Source organism: Patagioenas fasciata, chromosome 3 (genome assembly GCF_037038585.1).
Source record: "Patagioenas fasciata isolate bPatFas1 chromosome 3, bPatFas1.hap1, whole genome shotgun sequence".
Lineage (NCBI taxonomy): Eukaryota > Metazoa > Chordata > Aves > Columbiformes > Columbidae > Patagioenas > Patagioenas fasciata.
In genome coordinates this window covers 93865275-93886173 of record NC_092522.1, presented here as the reverse complement: position 1 = coordinate 93886173, position 20899 = coordinate 93865275, and the positions used below count along the sequence as shown (strand labels likewise).

Genomic DNA, 20899 nt, shown 5'->3' with positions numbered 1-20899 from the left:
ATCCTCCTTATTTCTTTAGAAGCTCTAGACTTGGGTCTGCGTGAAGGAAGACCATCTTTCACGTACAAAGAAAAGGCAGAACAACTTAGACGTCAGACCACAAAAAAAAAAAAAAAATTAGCATTGTGTTGTTTTTGAATGCTCCATTTCTTGTGATCCAGGCCCTCAGGAAACTCTGAAGAGAAAATCAAATGAACTGTCAGGTTTATCTCTTTGTGCCACATATGTTTACTTCTAGCTGGGTATTTAATATCTCCTTCTGTCCTTCTGTGACTTATGACCATTTTGAGAGAGGAGAACATAAGGTCCCTAGTAAAAAAAAAATTCTGTTTTAGAAACTCCAAAGCAAACACATGTAATGTAGCTATCAAGCTCATCAGCTGGGAAATGTTATATATTATGTAAAGTGGCATATAGCATACAATAACATTTTAGCATCAGCGTGGTTGGTCTTTTTTTGCTTTTTGAACTTGTTATCTCCATGTACCAGCATTTAAGATAAAGATCAAGAAGAGACCAGCTCTGGCAAATTTGAGGGCAGTTCTAATTCTGTACATCTGCAGTCAGTTCTTTTCCTAGCTGGGCATACAATTACACAGTGTAATCCCTGGCATCTCACTCCTCGTTAAAAATAAGCTTTGCCACTTGAAAACTATAAAAAAAATCAGAGAAATAGAAATTATTAGTCTAAATGCTTGGTTACCAATCCTGTCCATCTCTGCTGAAATGATTATATCTGCAAGTAACATGAGGATTTTAACTGTGAAACTGCAGGTTTTAAAACTCAAGTGTTTTTGCCTCATTTAGATGCAGATCTAAAAGAACAATGAGTCCTGCTAGCTTAAATAATTTTATAACTTTTCCTACGGAAAAGTCAAATGTAGTTGTTACTCTCATCTTGTTTCCAGGATAGGCTAGCATTAAGGTTTTCAGTTTGATTCTGATTTCCAAATTTTCCTATAATTCATGCCACTTACCACTGATGCTTATTTTTGCTGTGTTCTGATCTCCTAGTTTCTCCAAAATAGCCAATATTGTAACTGAAATGTCATTGGTGTTTAAACTTGCTTGCTCCAGCTTTGAAGAGGAAAAAGTGTTCTAGCAACCTTGAACATTATTATTTCAACTGCTTCATCATTACATTGCAGGTAGCTTATTGGTTCTATTTGTTGTCCTTCATTTTTCCTATGTTCCGTACATTTTTTTTTTTATTGCGATTCCTTTTTCTTAATCTTTATAGCTAGCTCCTGCCCACATCATCATTAAAAATTACAAGTTAGATATAAACATGTTTTCCTGCAGTTACATATCTGTTAGATGTATCTGTTCTGTTAATCTTTGGATGAAGTTGTAAACTAGCAGGGGTGGACCTTCTGTGTGCTAGTACATCTTGTATCCAGACTTCCCCCACAGCCCAACATAATTCTTACAGAAGACCTACATTCCTCAAATGGAAAGAGACAGAACATCCCCGGTCACTTCAACCTGTTTAATTGTCTCCAATAACCTGCCTTCTGGTGTGCAGAAAAGCACTTGAAGATAAGAAAACTGTAACAGAAGAAATCACCAAAGACCCAGACGTTAATGGTACCTATAAACTTGTCAACTTGATCACTAATCACTGGTGAGATAAAGGCTAGCCAAAACGTCCAAATACAAAGACGCCGATACAGAAGTAGTGGAAATGTAGTCCACTACAAAGGGCATCCAGATCTGGAAAGATAAATCTCCTTGGATGCAGAAACAAAAATCAGGGGTCGAACAGAAGCATTCATTTTCTAATTACACCATCAAATGTCATAGGCCTTTCAATTCTCTCAGTTCACATTGTGCTTTGTCCACAATATCCATCATGATTTTGCCATAGTTACTAATGTACTTTTAGCATTATTGATAAATAACCACTGCTGCCTCCTCATGTTTTGGTTTCAGACTTTGGTCTCTTAAAATCTTAGAATGTTTTATTAGAACAAATAATGTTTAGAGATTGTAAAATTTTGTCTTTGAAGTTACCAGAAAAATACATATTCTACTACAAAAATTGTGCAAATTCAAAGTTTTTTGAAGCATTTAGTCTTTATTCTTTTCACAAAAACCTTTTTTTCCACTTTTAGATAATAGAAGATTTCTAAGAACTGTTCGTTTGCAGACATTCAGAATTTTTATAATGTCTGTGTATGAGAATGCTCTTTATCTGACACTGAGTTTTTCTATTACGTGTTGAAATATTCCTTCAATACTAACATAAACCAAATTAATGTTTCTGTTTATTGCTTACAGATCTAAGAGACAGAGGGAAAGTTGGCAAACTGCATTAGGAATGAGTGAGTGTACACTGAAATAGAATAATAGATTAATAAAGGAAATTAAAACCTATAGGTGGGACTTGTCAACTAGTCTCTTTTTTATAAAGGAAGAAGTTGATAAATCTGAAGTTTTCCTTGTGAAAGCCTTCATTTGTATGATAAGAAACCAAACAAATTTTTTAAAATTACATCAGGGTTTCACACGTTTGTATGGATCTTAGACAATGTCTGCAAGGATTGCCTTCATCTCCACAATGATTTTTAGGTATCGCTGGAGGAAGGGAAAAGGGACTTGTGTTTTTATTCTCTGTTTTTGTTAATTCTTTTCTTATATTCTAACATTTTACCAAATAAAATAGTGAAGTCCACTCCAGTAGCATTTGTTATGCTATAATGCTTACTTCTCCTTTTTATACATAAAGTCTGAAAACTGACATATCCATTCTAACAGATTATAATTTGGCCTGTGCTAGGAAATATCTAGTATGCACTGATGCTTAGGTACCATGCTGCTCAGCAGAAATGTCTGAGAAATACTCCAAAGTTTGTATTTTAAAATGTCTCCATTCTTTGCATAATCAAATGTGACAATCATATGCTCAGGAAATGTCCTTTCAAATGAATGAAGAGACAAGATATGTGAATTAAATGTTTGCCCATTCAGGATAAATTCATTTTAAGGCAGCTTTTTTTTGGATAGGGACATGCAAAAGAAGTCCTTATACTAATTTATGGATCCTGAGGAAACTTTAGCTCTCAGTTTAGTCTGTAGTAATTGCCTTATTAAGTGATAATTTAGCAAGCATTTAATAGTTTAACAAGAATATAGTTGTCACTATTTGATGGGTTATGTAAAAGTGTTATCGGTGCCAAATTTGTTGTACCTTGCTTCCTATATTCACATTTTCTCAGCTTAAATAAGAGGTGAATTAAATTTTTTTCTCTTGCCTACCACTTCCAGCTTTTTTTTTTTGTCTTCACATCTATTGATGTGTATGTTGTATTTCATCTTCTACTGCTGAGATGATAGCAACCGTATGAGCTTTGAACATTTGAGCTTCCTGAAGGATTTTATTTTCTTCATATACAGAAAATCAAACTAGCAGACCAATTAAAATGTCAAAGGAATACTAAGAATTTGACAAACAGGGATTGAAGAGAGCAGGAAATACAACATCTAATTAAATAGTGGTCATGCTATTTTGCTGCTTAGGCAAATTAAATATGAGATATATAGCTTAAAGCCTGGAGTAGGCTCCTTGGAGTATTCTGTCAGAAATCGCTTTTTATGCCATTTATGAAACCTGATCTAATTGTAAATAAGATATTGATTTTGATTAATGCAATGTATAACTCACCTTCTAGCATGAATTCATAGATTAATGCATTTGGTAATTAATGCTCTTCAGTGTTATCAGCTTTTAAGTACAGTTTTGCTTTACCTAAAGCTGTTTAGCTATTTCAGTAGTTGTTACAACACCAAGAATTATTCTGTTAAAGCATTACCTAGGCTGTTTATCTCATTACATATATATAAAAGAATGGAGCCACTAGCATCCTGGAGATACCAGAAACACATTTGAAAACATATGCTTTAAAAACCTCCTATACCAATTAATTTAAATCTTTGGAACATTTGAACTCATTTGAAGAAAAATGTAAGATGCTAGGTTAGGAGAGAAAAACAGAGACCAAGGCCTTTCGCAGGGTCTAGGTCTAATTTTGACTTAGGTGGGTTATAGAATGTCAGTGGCGACTGCTGGTGGAGCGTTACATGGCAGCGTGTTGAACTGTTCAGAAGTGCATTTTTGGAATATTATGTTGAAGTCGATACATATTTTATCTGCAATAAATGAAAAAATGAGTACTGTACTTTCATTGTCTGAGGTTAGAATGAATAATGCCATTTTAGATCCAAAGAATGTGCGCAGAAGAAAATCTTGAAAGGCAAAACGATTCCTTTTCATCTTGCTGGAAACTGTTCCATTACGATTATAAAACAGTAAGTAAAATGTTCAAGTTCTATTGTACTGCAAGTTTTTCTACATATTCATTATTCTTTATATAAGCACGTAGAAAGAGGTGGAAGTAAAGCAGACTGTCTTGCTTTCTAGCTGTTGTGTTTCACCAGCTGTGCACTCATTTAGGCGGTATTTACCCTGGTAATGATTATTTTAATGAAATCACAGTCTAAATTGGTGGTATCAGGGAGCAATCCAGGAAGTCAAATGATTTAGTACCAAATTAGCAGATAGAGAGGAGAGCACTGAGAAGTTTGCTTGCACAGTTCTTCAAATTTTTATGTTCTGCACAAATAATCAGACTGAAGTGGAAACAGTACATAATCTGCCTCATCTGTCTTCTCCAGTACTCTGTTCAGCAGAAGAATACTGAACCCTAAAACATCTGAAATGAGGGGGAAAATGGAACTTGAGGCTACCAGGATCAAACTGGCTTGAAAATTAGCTGGACAGTCACGCAGCCCTTTCGAACTGTTGCAAATGAGGAAAAGGTAGAATATGTAGTCTCCCTTTCAGCTGAAACATTTTCACTAGGACAGCTGCTTTAGAGATTATCTTGTAAAAATAATTGTGCTGAGAGTTTTAATGAGTTCAGTCAACAGTCACATTTCTTACCAGAAAATTTGCTTTCAGAGTTTTCTACAGAAAGTAAGAAGACAGGAATAAAAGTTGTCCACTGAGACTGTTCTGGGGTATGTGACATGGCAATGATACTCAGCTAGATCCCACCTAATTTTAGGTACATAACTAAGAAGGCTAATTTAGGAGTACTATCATCTGCCAAGATGCTGTCCATAACTTATGAAGACACATAGGCAACTACAGCAGACAATTCAGGTCTCAGCAGGACTTTCTTTGGGAGGTTTCTCTTTGTCTCTGCCAACTATAGAAGAGAATGCAGGGCAACCGTGTCCCTGTTGCCTGGGCACCCTGGTACTTGCAATTAGTTTCAAATTAGTCTGGACTAAGGGAATCTTTGCATTTTTAAAAAAAATAATCCAAAGGAGGTGCACTCAACTAGAGAATAACACTAATTCTGATCAAGTTTGAATCTTGGATTTCCAACGTTGTGTGCCCTGGACAACAGACTTAGATGACTACTCTCTGTTGAACTTAGAATAAAAAAAAAATATAGACAAATGGATTGAAGACTGTTTACCCAGAAGAGTGTTTAGTCTTGTAACTATTGCTTGTTCAACAGGAGATAGCCTTGAGTAAGAGTATACTGCAACTTTTACTCTAGACTACATCTATATTCATCTAAAACCAAGTGCTACCCCACTTTTATTTCTTGACAGGGGCAGAAAGCTTCTTTTTGGGTTTTGGCATAAATAGGCCAATCAGCACTATGCCAAAGCAGAACTTGAGAGCTAGTAACAACTACTTTGTTAAATGTGCTTTGCCTTACATTTTCAGCTGCGTAAGTGAACTTAATTATGCTTCTCTTGTGTTCTTAGAAAAGTATGAAGAAATTTTAGTAAGACAAGTTTAATCACTGTATTGTTCTGGTAGTTGATCAAAGATAACAGAAAGTGGATTCTTGTTTCACCATCTGAAGTTGTTAATGATTTCAGCAGGATGGGTACACAGCTTTTTTGATTGTGAGTAATTTGATACTAGTTTAGCACGGATGTTTAGCTATAGGCAGGGCAGAGGAGTGTGCATTTATACCTAGGGAGCAGACGGTAGGATAGGTGTTTATTTTTACTGTCCATACAAATGGTAGAAGAATTCTTATTAACATTTGTATTGATTTTTTCTGTCTGCTTACATTGCTTTATGTGCCCTTTGTATTTCTTTCCCCAACAGTTTATCTGTATAGAGTAAGGGAACTGATCCAATGTCCCCATCTGATTTCTCTGGTCTCCAGATTTCCATATGTCTTCTATATTTAGGATTGTGTAGTGCTCAGTGCTGAAGGCATGAGTATGTGACTGCTAGGACACATGAGTCAGAAGAAAAAAAATAAAAAGCCAGAAAATTTGGTATTAGGGCCAGATATCAAAAGGATAATCTTAATCCACAGATGATATCTAGGAGCCTGGATAAATTTAGGGTAGACTTTCTTTCTGGGTTTATGATCAGGATATTGTGATAACTGTCAGCTGAGGTCAAGGAGGAGGCAAAACCAGTTTCTGGTGTTTCTTTACTTGAACTTCTTTTATAATTTTTGTTTTAAAAGTTCTGTGAAGGAGAGTTGGAAATCTGGTCTTGGAGTTTGTGTGGCATCTTTAAATATAAATAGAGATAAAGGCTTAGCTCTCAAGGGTTATTAAGCTCTTATTATTCTGCAGTGCTTATTGCAAACGCAGGCTCATCCATTTAATCAATATATTATAGACCTGTTTGAATTTTATAATCTGTGCAATACAAACACTGAAATGTGCTAGATGTTTCCATTTCTAACTCACTGATCAGTGCTTGAGTGCTTGCCTGTTTGGAGGAAACACCAAACTCTGCCAACCATAAATTCTTCTAATTATGAATGATGCATTTCTTAAATTTGGTGATTGATAAGTGCATTGATAGTTTGAAATAAAGGGCTTCAAAATATTTAGTAGTAAACTTCTGATAAGATGCAGAAGCAGTTTGAGATAAAAGCCTTGCTTTGAAAAAGAAACCACCACCTTCTCCCTTACTACAAAAAATTCTTAATGTGATATCTAAATTGTTAAACTAATTTTATCTACAAATCAGGGTTGAATATTTTAGAGTGGTCCCTTCCTTCTACAAAAGGACTGAGAAGTGATCTGATAATCTGAAGTAGCTTAAAATGGTGATTGGGAAAGATACCAATTCAGAGGGTAAAAGTAACACCGCAGTTGAAGTAGCTGTTACCTTTCATATACTGTCATTGCCCCCTTATGAGGGGGGTCTCAGCAAGGTTCTGCAAATTTCATATGATTTGAGTCACCAAAAAAAAGCACACATACATTTTTTTTTACCCGAGACCTGAAAGTGACTTTGCATTTTTTTCATTAGTAAGCCCAGTAACTCCTAATAGAAATAGAACCAGAACCTTCCTTTGTCTGTTTACTCAGTGATATCTTACCCCGACCTTCCTGATAGAAGAATTTTCACGTCATTTCCAGTTTTCATTCTCCTTTCTTCAGCTTCCAGTCATATGATCTTATAATGCCTTTCTCTCTGAAGAACCAACTGGTATCAGAGGTTACTCTTCTCACTACAGATCTTGAACCTGCCCTTCAATAAGCTGTTAAATGTGAACTTCCACTGAAGACGGATGACGTAACCCATGTTTTCCAGACTTTGAGTTAATGTTGAGTTTTTAGTCTTCTCTGAGGTCATCTGTCTGATATGAATAAAACAATCAAGTTGCACTCAGACTTCCAGCAGAAACCATAAATGTGGATTTGAAAGAACTGTCATTGTTTTTCTCCTTTTTAACACAAACAGTGTATCACCTGCATACCCCACCTCAGAAATCAGATGTATGTCTATTTATGATGAAATACCTGTGTATATCATTTGATGAAACAAATAACACTGGGGCAATAACCAGTTCCTGCAGGATCAGAGTGATTAGACCATAGTTTGTTAGCAAGTCTGGCAATTAATTCATTAATATGATTGTGGTGGTTGTATCACATTTTTTTTAATAGGTAGACTGTTGTACTAAAGCGGGATATAGGCTAATAGTATTATCCTGTAGCTCCTCCTGTCATCTGAACACGTACATTTATTAGGGTAATATGTAGTATGTTTTTCCAGGTGTATTTTCAGTTAAGTCATTCTAACTAATATTTCTCTTTTTCCATAATATATTTATTGAAGTCTGTGTCAGTTATCCACTCAGGTTTGGGGAGTGGGGTGGGGATGTGTATGTGAGTTTAAGAGCTCTACAAGCCTTCAATTATCTCTGTCAGCTTTTCTGTTCTCTCTGTCTCACCTCTAGGCCTCTGGAACTTGCCCAGTGTTTCAGAATTTATTAAAAATAAATATAAAAAGCCCAGAGATGTGGTTTTTTTCAGGCCACAAATTTGCTTGGACATTTCAGTTGCTTAATTCAAGCATCTGAGGTTAAGGACTCTCTGCTAAGAGAGTATGGAAAATGTATGTTTTTAGGAGTCGCTTGGTTACCTGTTTGAACTCTCTGACCTGTTTTAAAAGCCATTTGGATATATATACACGTAAGGACAAAGCCAAGAACTGCTCCACAGGGAGTGGAAGTTCACTCTGTTGGTGCCACCGTAGAGGCCAGTGTCTGCAAGGCATCAGCATGACACGCTTCCTTGTAATGCTGTACCTCAGACCAACATAGATAATATGGATCATTATTGTAATAAATAATAACGTAATTAATATATAAATCTTTAATATAGCTGTCTGTGCTGCTAGAATAATAAGGAAAGATGGTGTGTAGAAAGTCTGAGAATAGTCAGGAGGAAAGAGCTAAAAAGGAAGCAGATAATTTTTGCTGATGATATAGCAGTCTGTGTCTTAGGTCTTAAAATGCCATCTAACAGAAGCATCTAATAACATATAAAAGAAGCAAAAGAGAAACAGTATTTATCCCAAATCAGAAGGAGCTGTATTTCCAGTCCCCAGCACTTCATCTGGCCCTTCAGACACACGCATCCCCTGAAGATCTGCAACAGGGTGCAAAGAGAGGTGTCTCCAGCAGTAAGGAACAAAACCACCTTCGTAGCAGCTTCATTTTCTTTAAGGCTTTGCAAACCTCAATTACTACACAGCAAACCATTTTATAGTGATTAATGTTAAAACAGAAAGGAGCGAACTATGATAGTATGCTGAAACAGAAAGTTGGCTATATGCTGATCCTTAGGAAGGAGCCTTGAGTCAGGCTTAATCATAGCACAGCAATGCTAAGCAGAGAAATGTGACTCACAAGCCACTGAGCAAGCGGATGGTGAAATGGTGTATTTGTTTGGGATAACAAGGAAAGACGATGTTTAGGAAGTCTGAGCCTCAGACACTTAAAGAGTTATGTGGGAAATGTATGTATTGTGTTGTTAAAATTAAATAAAGAACATAAAAATTCTGTGGACCCAAGTTGTCTTCAAGGAGTGAGAAGAAAGCATCTTGGTCCTTAACCAAGGTAGGCTGTGATACCAGGTGGAAGTGAAAGGTCTTTTCCTGTTTACTTCACTAATCTGTCAACCTCAGGAAAGTCACATAGCAGCAAAACTGTAATTCACTAATGCAGCAAAAGGGATTCTAGGAGTTCAAAGTCAAGAGAGACCATTAGACCACCTACTCTTAACTTTTCTACATCAAATTGCATTAGATTCTATTCAATGATGTTTGTAGTGATCCCACAGCATCATATGTGTTAGGTCTTTGAGGAAGACATAGTGAAACTTGATAGTCATTGAGAAATGCACAGCAGTTTTTCCTCTTTTATTTTCTTGCTGTAATTCCTTTCTAATAAGAAATGTTCCTTACTTCTGGTTTGTGTGGATGCAATTTCCTGGCATTTGGTCCTGATGTAGCATTTTCCACAATGAGAAACTCCACAAAAAGCCTCTGCTTTTGCTGCACCCCATCTGTGAAACTCAAAATGAGAGCCGTCTGTTTGACTTCTGTTTGACTTCTGCTACTCCAGGAATGCTTCCAGAAAAAAAAAAAAAAGAAAAAGTGAATCCTACAATTTTACAATTGCTGTGAAAACTGAAGGTAGCAAGACTTGGGCCCTGAAAGGGGAAAGTGTGACGATTGCTCCTTTGTAACACATCTGTTTGGCTGAATGGCTTCTGCTGCGTTTCCATGTCCTACAAGAAGTGACCAGGACAGCATTTTTTAAAATGTGTGAATACATGCTTGCATATATTTGACGTCTTTCACTTTTCAAAGACGATCACAGGGTGTATCAGTAGTTTGCTGAGGTAAAAGTGGTGGAGAAAGAAATCATTAACACGTGAAACACCTCAGCTGGTTTAAAACACAGCAGAGCAGATTCTGGGAGGTGCCTGATCCTCAGGTGCCAATACTCAGCAGCCTGTGGCACACAGAAAGAGAGCTCTGTAGGACCTCACTTTTGCCTCTGAAGAGGTAGAATAATCAAAACAACTCTCAATTATTTTGTCTAAGTTAAAAAATTAGAAGATGTGTTTTGATAAATTTAGTCTGTCTTTAAAATTCCATCCTTCTTTATGAGGTGAAACTCCCTTTATTCATTTTTCTAGCATAGTAACACCTTTTTATTCTTCAGACTTCTGGAATAGTCATTCTATTGCAGATGCTATTGAAACAGAACATCTGTACAGTAAGATTATTGGGGTTTTTGGATGCTTGTCCATACTAAAAGATGCATATCCAGGGTGAATATTTTCTAACGTTTATCCTAAAATATCACAGTATCACAGAATCATTTCGGTTGGAAGAGACCCTCAGGATCATCGAGTCCAACTATAACCTAACTCTAGCACTAAACTATGTCCCTAAGAACCTTGTCTAAACGCCTTTTAAACACCTCCAGGGATGGTGACTCCACCACTTCCCTGGGCAGCCTGTTCCAATGCCTGACAACCCTTTCCAGGAAGAATTTTTTCCTAATATCCGATCTAGACCTCCTCTGGTGCAACTTAAGGCCATTTGCTCTTGTCCTATCACTTGCTACATGTGAGAAGAGACCCACACCCTCCATGCTAAAACCTAATATGAATCTGAACAGAGTGGGTAAAAAGTTCTGGTTTATGACTATCTTCTAAAATAATAATTACAGAAACTAGATCTCATCTATTTTGTTGTGGACAGGCATTATATACTTATGGATAACTTAGTGAACACTGTCATCTCTATTACCCTGAAAAGGAATGTCAGCAAATAAATAAATGTAAAATCAGGTGACATTTGTTAGGAATAGAGATATTTCTTTCTTTTGAAAACAGTTTTGTTAATCCATCTGCTTTACTATGGATATCAAAAGGAATAATCCACAAGAACAGTTATTGAAAAACATATTTATTTTTTATTTGTGGGCACTCCACCTCTCCAGAGATTTAGAATTTTTTGTAATCACAGTTACTGACTTGGTTCAGTAAAACTGAGTGAAAAATAGATTTGGTTACTACAAATGTCCTTGCATTTTTCACTTAACTTTTTTCCCACTTGAGCTTATCCCCAAAATCAACTTTTTGTTCTGGAATAAATGTACAGAAGGCGCATTTAAAAATATAAGCTATTTTGAAATAAAGAAACTGTTTTCCTGGAGAGAAGGAAAAAAAAGCCAAACAAAACCTGCATTTATATTAAATACACTTTGGACTGAAGAGGTCATTCAGCTGTAGCTGTTATATGAAATCTGTGTCTGTGTTTAATTTAGTTTCTCTGTCATTTTTAAAGTACTTGACATAGTTGTATAGAACCTAACTTTGGACTTGGAAAGCACTAGGGCTACTTGAAATACTTAATTAAAGTGTAGAGAGATTTTCTGATACAATTTGATAGATAGGAAATTTTCCCGTGTATACAGCCCGATTTACCAATAAACATTTTGATTGCTAAAATTGCTTAAATGCTTCTATCAAGTGCTCTTCTTTACCAAGTCCTTCTGTAAAGTAATAATTATTCTGTTGGAAAGGAGGAAGAAAGGTAGTAAATTTATCTGAATATACTCCTGATTTCTCTGTGTGGCATTTTCAAGACCTGTATTAAATGCACTATTGCACTGAAGTCTTGAGAGTCCACAGTTTGTTGTACACATACTCATGTGCTCATAATCCTTCAGCTACTTCTGTGGGCACAGAAGGAGGGTTATTAGTGTTTACTTATGTATAACATCAGCTTTAGAAGCTGAGGTGAAGTTATATTGGAAAGTGAACCAGAAAAAGCATTTTTGAACTTTATATTAGTGGACGTACCTTATGAATCTGTGAAGCAGATGACTACTCTGCAGACGGATCAAATATAGCCCTCAACAGCTGCTGATTAGACTTGAAGACCCAGTAAGAAGTAATTCTTTTGGCTATCACAGACGGTTTTTGTGTAATGTTAAAAACTTCTATTTAAGGCTGAACAAGTTGCTCTTCAATTCACTATCTTTGTCAAGGTAAAAGTAAAGATCCTATATGTGAATGAAAATGAGGAACTTTGGGGATATATAAATCCTCCAAAAATAGCCCAAGATTCTGACCACAGCTAAATTCTTATTTAAAGTCCTTGAAGACTGGATTTGCGTAAATTATTTTTAAATTCCTTTGTTGTGCTCATTGTGCCCCCTTGGAAACAATTCATGAATTTGTGTTGAATCCTAAATAGGATAAGTTGAAATATCTTTGAAAAGAGTAGAGACCTTTGAAAAGTTGAATCATGCCATTCCAGTGGTTTCTAAAATAAATGTGTCAGCTTTTCATTTTGAAAGAATGTGTTTTGAAACCAAATAAAATTTTAAACGCTTTTAAAAGGTAATTAAGTAACCCAAGAACAAAATGAATCATGTTATTGAGTGAAAGTAGGATAAAAAATTGTAGGGTTTTCCCATTTCATTTCATCAACTGGGTAAAAAAAAAAAAAAAAGCCACAAACCACTATCAGAATTTCCATTTGGAGTCAACCAGAACTGATTTTTCCCCTATTTTTTCTTTGGTTTGGCTGCCTGCGTAAGAAGTCCATTATTTACATAGTATTACCCCTAGGTTGTTCAGTCTCATCACCAGCTCCTACAGGTAACCATGACATATTGTTGTTGGAAACTTTCTTGTTTATGAACTCCGTCTTACAGATTGCTTAGGTTTTCTTCACTTCTTACTCCCACTGAGTGTTTCTAACCTTTGATTAGAAATCTCATATTCAGCCTTAGTTTTCATAAGCAGTTTATGATCATACACTTTGTATAACATGCTAGCACTGATTATTGGTTAAATATCTCATCTTCATTATTATCCCACTAATGGTTAGGAAAAAACTACATTTGCTTTCAGCTATTACTTTTCTGGGCCAACCAAGCCAAACTCAGTTTCATCTTGTGTTGAATACACTTCCATGACTTGATCATTTAGTTGGGCCTCCTTTGCTCTTGCTTCAGATGAATTTCTCTTTCTTGAACAGTGGCCAAAACTGTACATGGTATACAGGATGTAGATTCCAGACAGTGCTGCTAATATTCCCCTGTCTATACTGGAAATACTTAATCTATTAAAACCCAAGGTCATATTTATAATTTTTTCCACAGCAACCTGACACTGATGGTTTTTAGCTGTTCTTGACCCACCCATATGGCTCTTTTTTCTCCTCTGCTATTTTGGTTGAATAGCTTAAGCTTAAAGCCAAAATTATTAATAGGATGTAGTCTTCTAGAACTTGTATCTAGCTCAATGGTTGGGTATTTCTGAATTGGCATTGACATGTTTCTTCTCTTTGGGAAATTGCTACTTTCAAAACTGTAAAAGAAACCTCTGGATGTAGTCTGCTTTCATCTGTCTGCTTCCAGACGGCTTTCATATCTTTCTCTTTTATTTTCTTTATATATGTCCCTCACAGATATGTTTTGTATAGTTTCAAAATAATAAAATCTTGGGCTCCAGCTCAGTCTCTTCGTCCCCTGCTTTTCAGAGAGAGGTAAAACCCCACCATTCGCTGGACATGACTGGCATTATTAAATGTCTGTGTGCAACTATATATTCATTTCAGGTGCCACTTCTCTCAGTGTTTTGTAAAGGTTACCAAGAGGTAACCTCTACCATGAGAACGAGGGTGTCAAGCCTTGCAATTGCTTCCATGTCAGATAGGCTAGTTTTTGAATATATTTGTCAATTCCTATTCGTCATGCTGTCTTTCACCTTCTGTTTTTCAGCAAAAATGTATTTGCAAAACAAGTCACATATTAGTTTAGGTTTTGGCTCATGTTGAATTGTTCAGTATTTTGCTGTGTATCTCATCCCTTGTAAATGCTCTTTGTCATCTCAGTTTTGTTTGAACCCATGTTCAGACCAAGTAGTTCTCCAATGGTTCCACAAGGTCCCTCACATCATGTAGGTTACAAACTCCAGAAGTTTTTCATCTTCAGCTTAAACAAACTTCATGTCCCTCCTCCACCTTCTTATGCCTTTCAAGTCTCAGTTCAGAACAGATCTTTTCACTCATTCTCATGTTTTCAGCTTTTGTCAGAAAACACTTTCAAGACTTTTAAATTACACGTTTCAGTTACAGTATTTTAATATACTCCTTTGCCAGCTGTGTGAGGCAGAGGAAAAATCTGGAGGCCAGTTCAGGTGCCTTAGTGTGAAAATACTGCTTGTTTTTTTCTGGTTATTTCTTACTGTCTGCGTGCAATATCTGTGTCATTGATGTTTACTGGGAATTGTTGATGATAAGGCTGGATACATTTTAGGGTTAATTTGCACAGGAGTGAATGCCATCAGCGAGCAATATTCCACTCAGCAGTACAGCTGCTCCAACAGGAGCAAGAAGAGCGGGGAGACAATTTTTCGGCTCCATATCTTCACTGGCAGTGTTTGCTGGGGGAGCTCATCCACTCCTCAGCGAAGACTTGAGTCCAGAACTCAGAAAATCTCACTCTCTTAGATCATGTAGGTGACTAAAGCCAAGCTGCATTTAATCTTTTAATGTAAATACTTCAATTTAAAATTTAAGGCACTTCTTTCTTCACCATTCCTTCTACCATGTGCAGGTTAAAAAAAAAAAAAAAAAACAAAAACAAAAACAAAAAAAAACCCTGCTGAATAAATTTTTTGTATTGGTTAATTTGGGAGTAAAATTAAAGACCCTAGACAGATGCAAGTAGCTGAAGCCATAAATTTTGTGCTGGACTTCTGAAAGTAGTGTCTTTACAGAGATATCTCTAATGAGAACAATGTCCCTGTAAGTGTTAAACTCTGGGCACACAACCTCTTCCATGGAGGAGGCTAAATAGTCCCTATATCTGTATGTTTACATCTGTTACATATTAATATTTCTGTGTATTCTGTGGACATAGCAAAAGCACTCCAGGTTCAGTAATTGGTTTCCATAGTAGTTTGATGAGTGCATAACAGAAAATGGATAAAAATAGATATTTTGCAATTATGGAGGTAAGACGCCAGCTGTGTTCCTCCTGCTGCTTAAAATCTGTTTAATCTTGATTACATCTTATGGGCCAATGTTGTGAGGATAGGGAATATCAGTGCAGTGTGTAATATTCACACCTCACCATGGAGAATGCATTCCCTCAGCCTTCCCGAGGGGAGCTTTGGTTTTGGGACCAGGGGAGAGGGAATCATTGCTGACTTCTCCTGAGTTACACAGGGGTGGTCAAAGGCTTTTATGAAGAGCAAGTGTGAGTACAGGCAGATGAAAATCAGATTTCTTCTTTCTCACTGCCTTTCCCCTGCCTGCAGAGGTAAGGCTGGATGGTTTTGTTTTGCTGAGCATGTTCCTGTTGGGAGGGCTCTTCTCCTCAGCGGGGAGGATTCTTCTGCTTGTCTTCAGGCAAGGGATCAAGAAAGCAGCTGTGCAGACCCATAGGAAGCCTTTCTGATGTCTGCCTGCCCAGTCCCCCACGCCACAGAGACCACCCTGCTGTAGGCCGCTGACCCAGACCTCCCTCTTGGTCATCTTCTGGAACACCATGTAGAAGTTTCACCCGAGACCTTCAGGTGCCATTGGTAGCTTGTTCTCATTTGGGACAACCCTTCTCATCTGCTTTTGCTGTGACCCTTCTGACAGACCCAAAGCATGGTCCAGGCTGTGTCTGTTACACATTAGCATTTTAGTTCGGATCTTTTGAAGTGAGTGTCCTAGATTTCCCCACTGTCTCTTTTTGGTTTGCACCGGGAACAGTGTTGCAGCACCTTAAATGGTTTTCTCTGGAGTGAAAGGAACTGAAAAGCTGTGTCCCAGGTGTTTGTAGCTAGTGTACTCCAGCCACTAAGAGCTGGCGTTCAGCCCCCAGGACCAAGGTTGATTACGGCTGCAATTAAACCCCTAAATTCCCATGTTGTTCACACCAGGTCCTGAACACCAGCTGTTTTGCTATTGCATCACATTTGTTATGCAAATTGCCCTCTGTATATGTCAATACAGCTGTGGTTTAGCAAGTGCATCTGGTAAGGAAGCTGGGGAAAGGCGTTGTCCATGTGTGGCAGAGAGAAACAGTCCCTTTCTTCATGCTCCTCAGACGAGTAATGGCACAGTCCAGAGGTCCTAATTGCACATACCTGTGAACAGTTATAAAATGAACAGGTCTCTGAATGGCACAGTCTATTGCTGGGCAGGGGAGGGGCAAGATAAATTAATGAAATTGTGTCTTAAACTACTCTGTCCTGCACCCATCCTGGTTTTCTTCACTTCTTTGACAGGATTTATTGGAATTTTTTTTAATACCATGTCTGATTTATTGTTCCAGAAAGGAGTTCATTTGTTTTCCTGAAGGAGTGATAAACTACCTGTGTATTAAATTAGTTATTGAAGATAGTAATTTAGTCTGAAGCATCTCTGAAGGCTAGTTTAAAATTAAAGGGAAGGAATGTAAGTAACTTGCAATAATACATGGCTCTGTCTCAAGACAGATACAGTATTGACGCTGATAAAATTTTCATTTCTTAGGAAGGAGAAAATAGTTTAAGATACAAATACTCCGTTAATCATAAATATGTGCTATATATGAAAATCTGAGCTGGGAGAATCAGCTCTATTTTGTCAAATATTGTACTATTTTTGGAGATTGTATTGGTTGGATGTATTAAACTGCTATTCTTGCATCACCAGTTTCCTAATTGGTAGTTACTTTACACATACTGACACACTGATAGTTATCTTTGTTTGTTGCTGAAAGGTCTGGATTTGTACTTTGGTGGATCCAAAAAATGGAGTATGAGTCCCATACCTCATTCTAGGGAAATAAAATAATTCCAGGAATAGTTTCATGGTCAGATGAGAGTCTGCTGTTTAATACTGTAGGTTCATCTTATGGAGGAAGACTAGAAGAAATATCCTCAAAGGCTGCTTCAGCTCAGCTAAACATTAATGAATAAGTACAAATTTATATTGCACATTAGCACACAACATGAATTGTGCAATTTTGCATGTGTGTTTGCTTTCTCTATGACTGCGCTGACAATTAGGCCATCAATACCAGCATGACTGCAAATGCGCACACACTTCACTGTAGGTCTGTAAGGGACTGTGTTAGCATAAATGAAAATTTTGTTGCTTTTTCCACCACACCTCTCCTGAAAACGCTGCTTGCTTTCTGAATCTATGAACACAGGCAGATTCTCTAAAATGTGTACTGTTTTGTGGCATGGAAAATAAGCTTAATACTTGACCACACTGAGGATGTGAAGGGGTAAGGTATTATAAACACTCTCACCACAGACAGTTGAAAGAAACAGTGTGGGAGTCAAAATTATGGGTTCAAGAACCTATTTTCTTTTTTTCTCCCACACATGCTCATCTTTTGTCATATTCTCTTTCAATAGTTTGTTAATTTCAACTGTTTCTCAGAATGCCCTTCTACTATGGAGATTAATACAGATAGTAACAGCGACGTAGAATCTGTTACCTGAATTTGTTTGAGACTCCTCCACAAAACAGTAGTGCAATAATGTTTACAATTCAGAGAAGAACGGCCCGAGTTAAGGTATATATTTGCGTGCTGACCAACATGTAGGGGTTATCGCCGTTAAGGAGACATTACTTCAAAGAATGCAGTATACTGCCTGTGAACCCAGAGTATCCTCTTGAATCCAAATAACCTAATTAAATATGTTAAAATTTAGGTTGGTTTCATTCATGAAAATGGAATAAGTGCTGGACAGATTGTCACTGTTATAATGGAACAAAAAAATTGCCCCTTTATGGGTGCACTGTTTCTTTTATGTGTTATTACCTTCTTCAAGAAATGCCATAATTAGTACATTACAAGCCTCAGCATTTCTCCTCTGGACTTAAACAATGTGTATTTTGAGTATTTCAGATAAGGGTTCTTTAGAATTTTTTACATGAGCAAAGTAATGTTATTTTTCCTAGGCTGTATGGTTTCAGTTCACATGGCTAAAGTCTTATGTAGTTCTAATTAAAACAAATACTTTTCTGTGGCCCTATCACAATTAAAACAAGACATCTTCTTATGGAAAATGTTTGACATCCATAATCATAATCGATAATAATTGTTACAATCTGTAATTAAAAGACAATTTTCCTGCATTCCAGGGCCAGAAGCACCTAATTTCTCTTTCAAGCAATAGCTGTAAAATTAAGAGGCAGTACAGGATTGCATTTTCTCGTACCTTAGCTCCAAATGAGCCATTAGCATTCAGCGGCAGAAAATTTGGCCCTGTGAGTTGTGGTTTGCTTAGAGAACATTTGCCAGTAAAGCAAAATGAACCTCAGAATTGTCAACAGTGCATTGATGATGTAGCAACTGTTTTTGGTGAGGTCATCAGCTCTTCTAGGAAACAAAAACTGTCTGAAGAACATAGTATAGAGATTTGTACTTGGCAGGATTACATGCAAAGGAGTAAGTCAGAAATTGGAAGTTGGATGATGAACCAGTACACCTGGTCAGCTTCTCATCAGAAGCTCTAGCCTAATGTCTGCAGTCAACACAAGTGTACATTATATGCCTAAGAGAATAAGAGCCAGTACTTGCTCAGACTTGTGGTTTTATTGCTAATTGGTGTCAGTAACACTTGAGGATCAGAGTACAAGATGCTGAAGAGGCATCATAGTCAAGAGTAGTTGTCATCCTTTGGAAGTCATACAGAACCAGTGACCATGTCTGTGCTGAGAGTTAAATGATTTATCCTTGTCTTTTAAATGCCGATACAGTACCTGTAAGAGGAGGTCCCTTCCTGTTATCCTGTTTGTCTCTCACTGTTTCTCTTTCTTCATCTTTTACTGGCATAAGGAACTGGAAGCAAGACAACTCAGCAGCTCTCATAGAGGTACAAGAATGAGGAAGAGCACTGCTAATTTGATTGAAATGGGAATGTGGCCAGAGATCTGAGGAAATAATTACAGCAGTTGTTCTGTGCACTTCTCTTCACACCACAGACAAAGCCATGCCTGGGGCTGCTGAAACCATGCTGAACTTGAGCTACTGTAACCAGTCAAGGAGGCATGTCTGAAATGTTTTACTTAAATGAACAGTATTGTTTTAAAATAGGAAAATGTAGGAATTTTTTTGAGTGATATATGTATATATGTATAGTAACAGAAATTAATTTTTTTAAAAAAAGGAGTTATCAGGTCATTTTAACATTCTAAATATCTTAAAATAGTTGTGTGCAGCCTCAGAAGAAGACACAAGAAACATAAAGATGGAAATTTACTTACAGTACTGAACCTTGTAACATTTCAGATAAGGTCCATTTTGCTTAACTTCAGCTCTGTTATGCATTGAGCTCCCTCCTAGACTCTGCCAGAGGGGATTTTCCAGTTTGTCTGGAGGTTCATAGAGTGTTTTGATGCTGTAGAAGTGTGCTGTGCTCTTTGCTTGGCTGCAAGCAGTAGGAGAACTGATAAAGCTTCAATGTAAGAACTGCTGAGACACTCCTGATCCAGACCATTGATTTCCTCCCTCTGTATCACAGCCGGGCAGCAGAAACCCCTGCACTACCTGTATGGGTGCGGGGATGGGGAGCTGCTGCATGGAGGGAGGGATAAAGGGTGACGAGGGGAAAGCATGTATCTATCTAACACAGCTACTACTCCCTCATGTGAGATCATATCTTCAACATACGTTTTCCGAGGAATCAACACTACAAGAGATGTGCATCCTGGTATTTGCAAAGAGCCTGGACAATTATTAGCATGAATAACCTTACGATAGGTGAAAACTAACTGAATACTACCCTTTCTGCTGAATCTTTTTTTGACAGAAAAATGGATTTTTGATTAAAAGTTTATTTTATTCAAAAATGCTGACCTACAATGGAAGGTTTTGGGATTGCATTAAAAATAAGTTTCTGAAACCTCTCAAGGAAAGCTGTAGTGTTTACACTTGGCTGCCTTGCCATATCATCCCATGGAATTTATAGACCAGTTTATTTGTGGTCTCATCCTCTAGTCAGTACATGTTTGTTTGATTTCCTGTTCTCACTTTCCAGAAACATAGTCCATCAGAAAGTATTGTGGGAGTGGGGAATCTGGCTTACAAGGAAGAATGAAAATGAGAGAGATAGGATGACACAGACAAGCAGAAACATTTCCTTGGAGAAAGGCGGTGACCAACTTCTGTTCAGCCACAGTCATGCCGTATGGAGCTAAGTTGTGTCCTGGAGAGTGAGTTTAATAAAACAGATTAAAGTACAGAGATCTCCTCTGTTATAAAAGACTGATGACAAAAGAAAGCTTTGGATCCATGTCCCCAAAGCAATGACTAGACAAACAGAGTAATCTAGCAGCAAACTGCTATTCCTGGGAACAACAAAGCAGATGGGACCCCATTGCTTTGCTGGGATACTCCCCGTTTGATTAGAACACTGTCAAGATGCTGTCATTGCAATTAAAACTAAATTTAAAACTTTTTGTCTGAACCACAATTTGGGTTCATTTGACTGGTGTGAGAGACTGAATTGTAACCTTTGAATGTTTTCTCCATTGGGGAAGATCAGGCTCAACTTCCTGTGCCCCCATGGACTGCCAAAA

The 20899-nt window shown here is 37.3% G+C and overlaps 1 protein-coding gene across 2 annotated transcripts in view; it reads left to right on the top strand.

The window, feature by feature from the left end:
• Positions 1 to 20899, top strand: part of KCNQ5 (potassium voltage-gated channel subfamily Q member 5) — a 286898-nt gene that overhangs the window by 76100 nt on the left and 189899 nt on the right. The gene's annotated exons all lie outside the window — the stretch shown is intronic.